Source organism: Cetorhinus maximus, chromosome 12 (assembly GCF_964194155.1).
Source record: "Cetorhinus maximus chromosome 12, sCetMax3.hap1.1, whole genome shotgun sequence".
Taxonomy (NCBI): Eukaryota; Metazoa; Chordata; class Chondrichthyes; order Lamniformes; family Cetorhinidae; genus Cetorhinus; species Cetorhinus maximus.
Window position 1 is genome coordinate 116618547 of NC_135890.1, and position 12665 is coordinate 116631211.

General features: G+C 46.2%; 1 long non-coding RNA gene across 1 annotated transcript in view; it reads right to left on the reverse strand.

The window, feature by feature from the left end:
• LOC144687144 (uncharacterized) overlaps nucleotides 1-12665 on the reverse strand; it is a 170226-nt gene that overhangs the window by 62107 nt on the left and 95454 nt on the right. The window lies entirely within an intron of this gene.

The following is a 12665-nucleotide window of genomic DNA, read 5'->3' on the forward strand; positions in this document are numbered from 1 at the left end:
GATGTTCCTATTATTGTGACGGTCCATTTCGTTCATGTGGAAGTTTTCACATGTCATTGGAATTAGAAAGCCAATGTAGTGTGATGTAAACAAAGGGGATTAATGAGTGGATGACATAAGGCTTCAATGTATTGGCTAATGTGACAGGATCTGCAGGGTTCGGTTTTAGCATTAAACTATAATAAGAAAGACTTGCAGTTGTATAGCATCTTTCCCCATCTCAGCACATTCCAAGCACTTAACAGCCAATGAAACACTTATGAAGTTCAGTTACTGTTGTAGGAAATGTGACTGCAAATTTACACACAGCGACCTCTCACAAACAGCGTTGGGACAATGAGCGGATAATCTGTTTTCATGATGTTAGGTTAGGATTCATTGTTGGGCAGGGCATCAGGGAAAATTGCCCAGCTCTTCTTTGAAGTAGTGCCATGAGGCCTTTTGCCTCTGCCTCAAATGACAGACAGGAGTTTGATCTTATATGAAAGACAGCATCTGTGACAGGGCAGCACTCTCTCAGTACTGCACTGAATTGTCAGCCTGGATTAATGTGATCAAATCCCTGGAGTGGGACTGTGAACCCACCACCTGCTAACTTCAGAAGCAAGACTGTTCCACACTGAGTCACCTTCAAATATATATTTAAAATGGAAGAATTTGAAAGGATATGGGGAACTGTCAGGCATTTGGGACAAGAGTAGGCAGAGCCAGGTGAAAAGCAGGAGCCATCACAGATGCGATGGACCGAACGGACTCCTGTGCTAAAATTTCCCCGATTGAAGTATCAAGCTGCAGGACATTGCTTTTGCTAAGACTAGGGCAATGCCAGTAGTGCAGTATAACTCATTTCTATCCCTTTGCATTCCTCTTAATGAGGACACCCACTGCCAGGCTATATTGGTGAACGCAATATTCACATTGAATGTATCCTTGCAGTTGAAACTTATTCTTTTATCAAAAAAATGTGCTGCAGTGAAGCTGTTGAGTGCTGTCCTCTCATTTCCACGTGCAGAGGGGACTGGCTGATTCCGAGGTAATTATAGGGAATTAAGTTTGATATCAAGTGTGTGGTTTTGGGTTACTGAAGTGTCAGGTCCATTCTTTCTTAAACCATTAGAGAGATTTATGATAAAGCAATTAGTACCTGCTGAAATATTTTTATGGCACATCGATGGATGCACGGTAATCCCCCCTGCTTCTTGAACCAAGACAGTGAATGAGGAACAAATTATAGACATATCTGCAAGTTGTCATTGTAAATACTTTTCAAACTGTACGCACCTAACAGCAATTAGCACTAATACCTCAGGAAGCTCAAGGGTATTCCAAAAATGGCAAGCGGAAGGTCAGTCAAGGTGATCATTGCAACATCTTGTCATCTTTTAAAATCCATCCAGAAAGCCTCCACTGCAAAAAAAATTTGCTGACTTTTATAAATATGGAAAAGAGAAGCCTGAGGGCTAACCTGATAGAGACCTTTAAAAGAACGAAGGAGTTTAATAGGGTAGACACAGAGAAGATGTTCCCACTTGTGGGAGAGACCAAAACTAGGGGTCATCAATAGGAACATAGGCCTGAATTGTACCTTTGGCGGCCGGGTGCAATTGGGGGAAATAGGCTGCCCCTGCCCCTGATGACAGAGGACCATTAGGCTTCACACGCTCCTGCATCACACCCGCTCTCTGAACCAGGCACCAGCGCAGATACCAGCACCTCGGGTGGGCATTAGGTCTTTGGCTAGAATGTTGGTGCACAGTGGTGAGGGCACTTCACACTCGCTTGAGGAGCAGGCAGAGACAGAGAGTGCCCAGGGGGCCGGCAGTCGGAGGGGATGCTGGGGACCAGGATGATGCTGAGTCGAAGGCAGATGATGAGTCTCTGGAGTCGCCCATTAGGCAGCAGATGCTGGATGTCCAGTGGGGTGTGGGGGAGGATCTGGCGGAGATCCATGAGGGTCTGCATGCCATGGTCTCTGTTGTGGAGGAGTCCATGCAGAGCATACATACCGCATTGACCCTCATGGCCGAATCTGCCTCCTGTGGTCACATACTATCTGGACGTTCATCGAGTGAAATCCCTTCCTGTTAACAAAGGCACCGGGCTGACCCGCTGGCGCCTCGATGGCTACATATGTGCAGTCAGTTGCAACCTGGATGCAGGGGAACCCAGCAATCGCTGCGAAGCCTCTGGCTCACTCAGCCTGGCTGGCCTCGTCCATGCGGCAATGAATAAATGTCATTACCCACCTGAACAGAGTTTCTGTCACCAGCCTGACGCAACTGTGAACAGCTGATTGGGAGACTCCACACAGATCCCCCGTTGACTCCTGGAAAGACCTGGATGCATAGAAGTTGAGGGCCACTGTGACCTTCAGAGCCACTGGCATGAGGTGTCCACCCACACAGTCGTAGCTGATCTCAGGCCCAATTATCTGACAGATGAAGGTGATGCTCTCCTGAAGAGGCGGAGCCTCCTGCGGCATTGCATCTCGGACATGTTGAGGTAGCTGCATCGCCGCCTGTAAACCCTGGCAGCAGGATAGTAGCGTCTTCTGCGCCCTCTTCTGCCTTGGACTACCTGCTGGCCCTGCTCCCCCTTGTGCCAGCGCCTCTCCTCCCAAGTGTAAGATCAGCATAGATGGATTTCTGGAGGCTAATGACATCAAGGGATATGGAGATAGCGCAGGAAAGTGTTAGCGAGGTAGAAGGTCAACCACGAAATAGTTGAATAGTGGAGCAGGCTCAATGGGCTGAATGGCCTACTCATTTTCCTATGGGCAGAATTTTACACCTCGCGCGGCAGGCATGCGCCCGACCTGATCGGGCATGAAATAGCGTCCCGCGTGCGTGCAATCTTCAGGTTGGCGGGCACGCGCAGGTGTCAGAGCCACGCCCGCCATCAATTAAGAGGCCACTTTTTTTTTATTCGTTGATGGGATGTGGGTGTCGCTGGCCAGGTGAAACAAGAACAGAAAATGCTGGGAAAACTCAGCGGGTTTGCCAACATCGGTAGAGCAAGAAACAGAGTTAACGTTTCAAGTCCGATATGACTTTTTCTTCGGAACTCACTTCGGAATCCATAAGATTCCTGCCCTGGCAAGTTAGGTTAAAATGACCCCTCCCCAGCCCAGAGCCCGTAATGTTGGTCTTTTTTTTAACAAGCGGAGGTCATTGGGAATCTGTTTAGAGAACTTGAAGTGCCAAGACAAGCCCCTAAATCATGGTTGGAAAGCCCGATTGGCTTTGCGAGCCCTGATGTTTATACATCAATCCTGCCTCTGGCTGCAGGATGAATCTTCAATGTATGGTTAAAGATTAAAGGGAACAGGGGAATAATTGCCCCTCCACTCGCCTCCACCCACTACCCCACGTCAATGAGCTTGTTCAACCATGTACTGTTATCTTAATCATAGAATAATAATCAAGAATAATAATCATAGTCCGATGATGCGGTGCAGGAGGCCATTGGGCCCATTGTTCCTTTGCCAGCCCTTTAAAGGGACAGTTGCTGATGGAATGCTTGCTGTTTGCCTCCTTTTCTCGGCTGATGGTACGGGCTTGTGCTGAGACACCATTCCATGGGGCCTGGTGGTCTTTTGCAGCGCCATTGCCTAAGTAGCCATTATTGGCGAGCGGGATCCGACAGTGGGCTCATCGACCATGGAGCCCATCTTAGCTAAGCTCAGCTGTGACACCCAGGCACACATTTTCAGCAGAGGTCTCTGGGCAGCAACGAGGAGAGGGAACTCTGGCTATTCTACCCCATCCCCCCACCATCCGCACACAACCCCCTGCCCCCAGCCCCCCACCGTCACTAGCTAAGAGGTGTTTTGGGCTTTAGATGTCCCAGATGACATTGGTTAAATCGCTATAGGTCAGGGGTCAAAGCTGGAATGCTCCAGTCTGATTACAGCACTGGCCAATTTCTTTATCTACTAAATCACTGGCAGAAATGTTGACCTTGTTTTTTTTAATCTGTCAAAATGAAAAATTGTTCATTTCTCCTAATATACGATAGCGAAACAGAACCAGACTCCACTGAACTGCCGATTGAAAATCGACAGCGCAAAATATGTAAACAGTGAAAAATATGAAGTTGTGCAGTACAAATAAATTCAGAAGATGTTTCCACTTGTGGGGGAACCTAAAACTGAGGGCCATGAATATAGAATAGGCACTAATAAATCCAACTGGGAATTCAGGAGACATTTCTTTACCCAGAGAGTGATATAAGAGTGTGGAATCACTGCCACAGGTTTAGGGCAACAGCATAGATGCATTTAAGGGGAAGCTAGATAAGCAATGAGGGAGAAAGGAATGGAGGATATGTTGATGGGATTGGATGGAACAGGATGGGGGAGGTTCATATGGAGCATAAACACCCGCATGGTCCAGTTGAGCTGAGCTGAAGTATAAACTGAACAAAGAGGCAGAAAGAGAGAGCAGCAAAGAGACTAGCAAAAAGTTGCTGCTCAAATCCACAGGCAGAGTCTCGCCCAAGAACAGCCTGTCAACCATATGTGATCCACACACTTCACATTCTGACCCACAAAACCCCAGCCCAGATCCTTATATGTTAGTCTCAGTTACTTGTTGCTATGGGCTGTTGTTAGTCCAGAGGTTGGTTTAAGGCTGTTCTCAGCTCTCTTGCCTAGAACCAAATGCTCTGAAATTCCCTCCCTGAGCCTTGCCACCTCTCTATCTCTACAACCTTCCTTAAAACCTACACTTTTGACCATATGGCTCTTAAGAAGTGTCCTGGGATGCTTTACTCTGTGAAGTCACTGCATAAATGCAAGTTGTTGGTATTGGTCAATAAATCCTACATTTGACCAATAAGATTTTTTACACTGGAAATTTCCTCAGGGCCTCTCTGCTCCTCCACTGTGACTTTGGCGGAAATCCCCACTGGGGAAATTCATGGGAATGTTGATTTTGTTGGGAAAATTCAGCACAGATTGACTCCCTTTAGAGAGCTTTGTTAAAAGGAGGCCCATGTCCAAGGCCATGCCCCAGTTCATCGACGCGCACTCCCAGCTAGTGAGGCTCCTCACTGGGAGTCTGACCCTGGACACCTGTGGCTCACAGGGCGCCATGGTAGCTAACAAAGACAATAAGCTTGGGCCCTCCTGCTGTGGGATCTTGCTGTGCACAAAGTGGCTGCCTCGCTTCCAACATTACGACAGTGACTGCACTTCAAGGGTCCGTTGTTGGCTGTAAAGCACTTTGGGATGTCCTGAAGTCATGAGGAGCACTATATAAATGTAAGTTTATTCTTTCCTTTCTCTTTTAATCTAATGAATTGGAGTGTGTGGCGTTCCCTGAGATCTCTTTTGTTCCTGGAGTCTGTACATGCTGCAGTGTGTACGCGTACATGGTGATTTGAAAATCACATGACACAGTTAAGCTGCAGCAATATGCACTCATCATGCAGGTCAAAGGTTATCCAGCCTCAAGTTAGACCAAAGTGTGACCACTGAACAGAACAATCGAATATTTGCATCTCATGCACATTTGTTCAGTGGTTTTACCGTTGCACTAACCAGACCCCTACCCCCAGCACCCACCCCTCCCCTCCATGGCTCACTGTCCTAGGGTGTATTTTTTTTTACATGATATACCAATTCCATATTACATTATACATAGAAGGTCCAGCACAAAACAGGCCATTTAGTCCAACTGGTCTGTCCTGGTGTTTATACAGCCTCCTCTCACCTTACTTCATCTCAATCATCAACATATCCGTCTATTCCTTTCTCCCTCATGTGTTAATCTAGCTTCCCCTTAAATGCATCTATTCGCCTCAATTATTCCCCGTGGTAGTGAGTTCCACGTTCTCATCACGCTCTGGGTACAGAAGTTTCTCCGGAATTTCCTATTTGGTTTATTTGTGACTATCTTATACTTACGGCCCCTAGTTCTGGTCTCCTCCACAAGTGGAAGCATCTTCTCCATGGGCGGAATTCTTATGGTCCCATCACAACAGGGGCAAGACCGCAACATGTGGCCAGCTGTTCAAAAGCCCATTAACTTCAGCGGGACCGTAAAATCCCGCTGGCGTAAAATTGCGCCCCATATCTATCGTATCAAACCCCTTCATATTAGAACCATAGAACTATAGAAAAGTTACAGCACAGAAGGAGGCCATTAGGCCCATCTTGTCCATGCCAGCCCGAAGACACCCAGCTGCCCTTTCTAATCCCACCTTCCTGCACCTGGCCCATAGCCCTGCAGCTTACAGCACTTTAGGTGCAGATCCAGGTACTTTTTAAAAGAGTTTAAAGTTTCTGCCTCTACCACCAACTTGGGCAGCGAATTCCAGACACCCACTACCCTCTGCATAAAAAAGTTCTTCCTCATGTCCCCCCTACACTTTCTGCCACTTATCTTTATTCTATGTCCCCTGGTTCTAGAATTCTCCATCAAGGGAAACAATTTTATCCTGTCCACTCTATCTATTCCCCTCATAATTTTGTACACCTCAATCAAGTCACCTCTCAGCCTTCTTTGTTCTAAGGAAAATAACCCCAACCTATCCAACCTCTCCTCGTAGCTACACTTTTCTAACCCTGGCAACATTCTTGTAAACCTCCTCTGCATTCTCTCCAGAGCTATTACGTCCTTCCTCTAATGTGGTGACCACAAACTGCACATAATACTCCAGTTGTGGCCTCACCAGTGTTTTATACAATTCCAACATTATATCCTTACTTTTACATTCTATACCTCTTAAAGAGGTATTCTTAAAGACCTCTATCAGGCCTTGCCTTTTTGAGAGAAACAGGCCCCAGCTATGGTTGCCAATCCTCCAGGATTGGCCTGAAGTCTCCAGGAATTGAAGATCAATCTCCAGGGCACTGCCGTGTGAAACCCTGGAGAAAAATCATCGGGGCATTCAAAAGGATTGTGTAATATTGATCCTTTTCTTTGAGTTTTTCTCTTTACCAGATACAAAAATATTGAAAATGGGGGAAGAACGGCTGCTTGGCTGACAGTCAAACATCATCCAATTGGGTAATGAGTCTTCTTGCTTTCCAACTGGTGCAGGAAGGCAAAGCCTCACATGGATGGATGTGTTGGCCGACTAATGGCTGGAGCGTGGAGGGCAAGTCATGTGATGAAACCTCCAGGGATACGTTTAATCACAGTTGGCAACCCTAGTCCCAGCCCATGTTTGACCTTTCCTGGATACTTATAATGCACATACTTTGAATGTGCAAGATATCAATTTAAAATTGCTTCAGAGGCACAGAGAATGCTCTCCAGTTTATTTTTTAAAATTTTCACTGGATTCTCTTCTTCGACACGTGGAATGGGATTGTTGTGTTTGATGTACCTGTGTGGGCGGGACTTTCTGTCACCTGAATCAGCAGGAAGTCCTGCCTCTCTCCAGGGTCCTGACCTTCATCCCTGCAAAATGACTGGTTCATTGTGAGAGGTTACTGGCTGTCAATCATCACTGACACAGGATCTGACCTCGTTCGACCTTCCAGTACAGAGGGTTTCATAAGATGATTGATTAGGCTGGGATGTGCTACTTTGAAACCTGAAAGAAAAGCTCAAACGTTTTAAAAATAAATAAACTTTGGAAACTGAGCGAAATGGTTTTTTTTTTTGCTGTTTCTGTCAATTGGTACTTATGGTATTTTTTTTAAAAAACTGTTTGATTTAGCAGAATTCTCACTTCCGATCTTTGGTAGAATTTGACAGCACAGAAGGAGATTGCTAGGCCCATCATACCTGCCCTCTGAAATAGCTCTCGGCTCAGTTGCATTCCATACATCCTTTTAAATAGGCCACCGTTTCTCATGGCCCTCTCCATTTTATGGGAGGTGCATGGAAAAGAGAGTGCAGGTATGCAGGGGGGTGGGGAGAGCACAAGGGCACATGAAAAGGCCCTGCGAATGGGCAGCATCTGAGCCTGCGGCTGAAGGTGACAGCATTTGGTTGTTTTTATGTTTGGTTTGTTCAAGCTGACAGGACGACTGAGGAGAGAGTCGGAGGCCATCTTGCCTTTAATCCAGGAGCCGGGACCGACCGACTTCCAGCTCACGGCCTACCCCCTTCTCCCGCTGCACATCCCAGGTGGACGATTGGCCACGGAAACCCCTGCACGAAGCTAATTGGCCGGCACTCCTGCCAGCCGGCCGCTCACAGGCCGGACAACGCTTGATTCCACTTGATGTAATGGCGAGGGCAGGAGCAAGTGGGCTGCCCGCTTTCCTTTCTGCCTCTCTTACCCCGCCGTTAAGTGTAAAATTCAACTCCACGCTTCAGGCTTTACACATAGTCGCAAGGTCCAAATCTGGACAGGGAACAGGACATGGTGATTATGCTCGGCACCTCAAGTTGGGGTCCTGGCTTTGCTCATTGAACTATGGCTAATTGAATTAATTGAAAACCAGCCACGACACATGGAGACAAAATGGGAAATTTCCTAAGTCAAAGCAGATATCTCGCAAGGACATAAAAGATCCCACAACATTATTTTGACAAAGAGAAGGAGGGTCCTTCCTGGGATCCCTGGGCAATCGTTACCAGTAAACACAAGCTTTCTGGTAATTTATCTCATTGCTGTTAGTGGGAGCTAGCCACGTTTGCCTACGTTACTTCAAAAGCACCTCATTGGCTGTAAGTTGCTTTGGGTCATGAAAGGTGCTACATAAATGCAAGTTCTTTCTTTATCTTTAAAAATAAAGGTTTTGGATATACATTTTAGAAACTTCAGAGCATCTTGATTGAAACAGAACAGCTGGGAGTGAATTACTGCCAGATGGGGCAAAAAGCTTGGCCACTGATTCACTTGATCACTGTTGCCCATAACAAAAATGGGTGCACTTCATTAATAATCCACTGGCTGAGGAATACTGCGGGGCATCTGACAACGTGAAAGCAATGTTATAGAGGCAAGGCCTTATCTTCTTCCACCCCCTGTTTGTCTTGACCACTGTGCCAAAAATAAAAAAAAGAAGTTTTTAAAAAGAATAAAAGTCGAGTGCAAATGATTGTTGCGAGATTTTGAGGCAATTTCAAATGTTAAAGCAGCTCATAGTGAATCTGGATACTTGGCAGTAGTAGCCACTTGGTAGCTGTTGGTAGCCACTTATCTCTGAGTCAGTGCACTGAATTTTGCTGCCATCAAAGAATTCCTGCCGTCGGGACCAAACGCAGGAGCTGACCCTATGGTGGAGGGCAGCAGGACCCCGGGGTGGCACTTTGCTGGTGGCGGCCATTTAACAGGCCACTGCCAGGGCCGCCATCTAATTGATGTCAAGGGGCTCTGGAAGATGGGGTAAGTTTCTTTCAGCAAGTCAGGCCCTGGTCATCGGGGGAGAATCACGTTTCAGCAATGGTACCTTGGCTGTCGGCGAGGCCATTGCAGCTGAGAGGCCCGTCTGTGGAGAGCCACACCGCCTCACCCTTCGGAGAACCTGCTGGAGGCTGGTAGGGTTTACTACACAGTCTCCCTGTCCAGTGGCAGGCCCTTCTGACATGAGCAGAGGTGGGAAGAGGCTGATAATTGGGTGCTTAAATGGCTCAATTGGGCACTTGGTGGGCGGCCGTTTTGTCTTGAGTTTGGGGTCTAGATGGGGTTTCTCTAGGGTTTGTCTGTTATCCTAAGAATGTTACCATAGAGTATTATTCATCAAAACCATTCTTGTTTATTTACAGATCTATATACATCTCAGTACTGAACATCAGGTTGTACTTCTACCTCCCACCAGCAATCAGTCTCTTAGTCATGTGACACTGCACCATAGTTACTTCAGTATCAGCTGCTCCTTTACTCTACATCTCCCCTCAAGTGTTTACCTCAACTATCTACATCCTCCTACATCTGCCCCACCAAAGTCTCAAACTTCACAGGGTGAGTCTCTTTGGTGCCTTGACCAATCCCCCTGATCTGGTCCTGATTTCGTTTCGAGGTTGAGGATGAACTGCACTCTCTTGTTTTCCAATAGGAGTGTCTTCCACCTGGGTTGTTGTAGAGTTTCTACTCATTTCTGGTTCCTTGTCTCCTTATGTCCAAGGTTCCATTGGTTTCCTTCCCAATGATATCAAGGCTCTTTTGTTCCTTCTGATATTTCCCTGGTCCATCTCAATTCTATAAGATCTCGGGTGTAGAGCTCTTTCTATGGAAATGCCTTCTTTCTGGTTATCATGTATCCACACCCCCTCCCCAGGCTGTGGCACTTTCTTGCCTCGTGTTCTGTGCCCATCTATCTGCTGCCCTTGTCCTTCTAGATGGTAGTGGTTGTTGGTTTGGAAGATGCTGCCTAAGGAGTTTTGGTGGGTTCTTGCTGTGAATTTTGTAGATGGTACACACTGTTGAGTTGGTGGTGGAGGGAGTGATTGTTTGTGGAGTGGGTGCCAATCAAGCAGGCTGCTTTGTTCTGGATGATGTTGAGCTTCTCGAGCATTGTTGGAGCTGCACTCATCCAGGCAAGTGGAGAATACTCCATCACACTCCTGACTTGTGCCTTGTAGATGGTGAACAGGCTTCGGTGAGTTAGGAGGTGAATTACTTACCGCAGGATTTCTAGCCTTTGTAGCCTCTGGCCTGCACTTGTAGCCACTGTATTTATATGGCTAATCTATTTCAGTTTCTGGTCAATGTTAACCCCCAGGATGTTGATAGTGGGGGAGTCAGTGATGGTAATGCCATTGAATATCAAAGGGCAATGGCTAGATTCTCTCTTGTTGGAGATGGTCATTGCCTGACACTTGTGTGGTGTGAATGTTACTTACCACTTGTCAACCCAGGCCTGGAAATTATCCAGGTCTTGCTGCATTTGGACATGGGCTGCTTCAGTATCTGAGGAGTCACGAATAATGCTGAACATTGTGAAATCATCAGTGAACATCCCCACTTCAGGCCTTATGATGAAGCAGCTGAAGATGGTTGGGCCGAGGTCAGAAGCATTTTGCTGGTCCACGTTCCAGCACCACTGGTGACTTGGTCTCAACAGCTGTCATAACGGCTTGTTGATTTCCACCAAGTTTGATAGGATCTTGCCTGCTTGACTGACCAAGGAATCTTTGTAATTCTGTGATGTTTTTAGGGTGTGGAAACTGTCAGTGGGTTGGACATTTTTCCCAAAGCTTGCACAATGTGCCCCAAGAATTTTATCATAAGCTTTGCAAATTCACATTTGTCATTTAATGCCAAACCTGTTTCTTGTAGAAATTTGAGGACCGCTCTCACTCGATGGTCATGTCCCCTTGATGAACCGCAGATGAGAATGTTGTCCATACGGCATAATGCTCCTTCCATGCCTTCCAGGGTCTGAGACATTGTTCTTTGGAATATGTCAGGTGCAGAAGCAATTCCGAATGGTAACCTGTTACAACAAACCTGACCAAATGGGGTGGTAAAGGTAGTTAACAATCTGGATTCTTTGTCCAGAGGCAACTGCCAAGAACCACTGTTAGCATCCAATTTTGTGAAGAAGGTGCTTTTTGCTAATTTGGTGAGACTTTAATCCACAGATGCTATCAGGTAGATCTCGCGCTGCACTGAAGCTTAATTGAGACATGCCCACACAGATTCTTACTGAACCATTAGTCTGTGTTACTGTGACCATTCCAGAACACCACCTTGTCAGCACAGAGAGATGACACCTTGTTGTAACATGTGTTCAATCTCGCTCTTGACGTTGTCTAAGTGTGGGTGAGGGACCTTCCTCACTGTGAAAAGACATACAAGCTTAGCGTCCGCCCTTAGGGTTACATAGTATTCTGTTTTCAGCTTTCCCAAGCCTGAAAATAGGGGTGGAAATTCGTTGCTGCTCACCAGCAATTTCATCAACCTTGTAAATCAGCCTCATCCAGAAGCATGCTTTTCTGCTCGATAATAATGACGCCTGGTTCTGTATTATGTACAGGGGTTCAATTATTTCTTCATTCTTGTATCATAATCTTGCCAAGTGTTGGCCTATTAATTTTTGTGCAGTCCCTCTTGGACCTTGCAACTGGCTGAGGGAATGGCTGTAATAAGATATTTTTAAGCCATTTTTACTTCATCAGATAATACTGAAACACCTGCACCAGCATCTACCTTGAGTTCTGTAGGGTGACCATCAACGTCTAATTTAATGCCCCAGAAATTACTTGCTGTATCGTTAACTTCTCCTAGGAAGGTTTTTTTTGTGGTTCTTCCACTTCCTGGATTTTACTTGGTTTCATTATCTCTTTCTTCGTATGAGCTATAGGAACTTTGGACCTGTAGACTAATTTTAAATGTCCTAACTCCCCACAGCTGAAGCACACTGCTCTCCCTACTGGGCATTCTCCCTGTTTGTGCAGGGTTTTCCCACCATACCAAGGACATCTCAAGATGGCGGTTGGTGTGCTTTTTCCTGATTTTGAGGGCTTTTACTTCACTGCGCTTTCTCTTTTTTGCCTGACACATTGAATGGCTTCACTCATGTTTTTCCAGGAGACACCACTTTGCCCACGAACAACCACCCTGGTTAGCTTCCAAAGCTCGGTCTGTCACATTATTTGTACCGCCTTTGTGCAAGTTAAATCTTCCCTCATTTGCAAAAGATCTGATGAGGTTTCATCTAAGACACCAATGACTATATAATCGCGTATTAATTCATCTCCAAGGATCCAATAGTTGTAATTCTGCATGATCCTGTACAGGTCATTTATAAATGAATC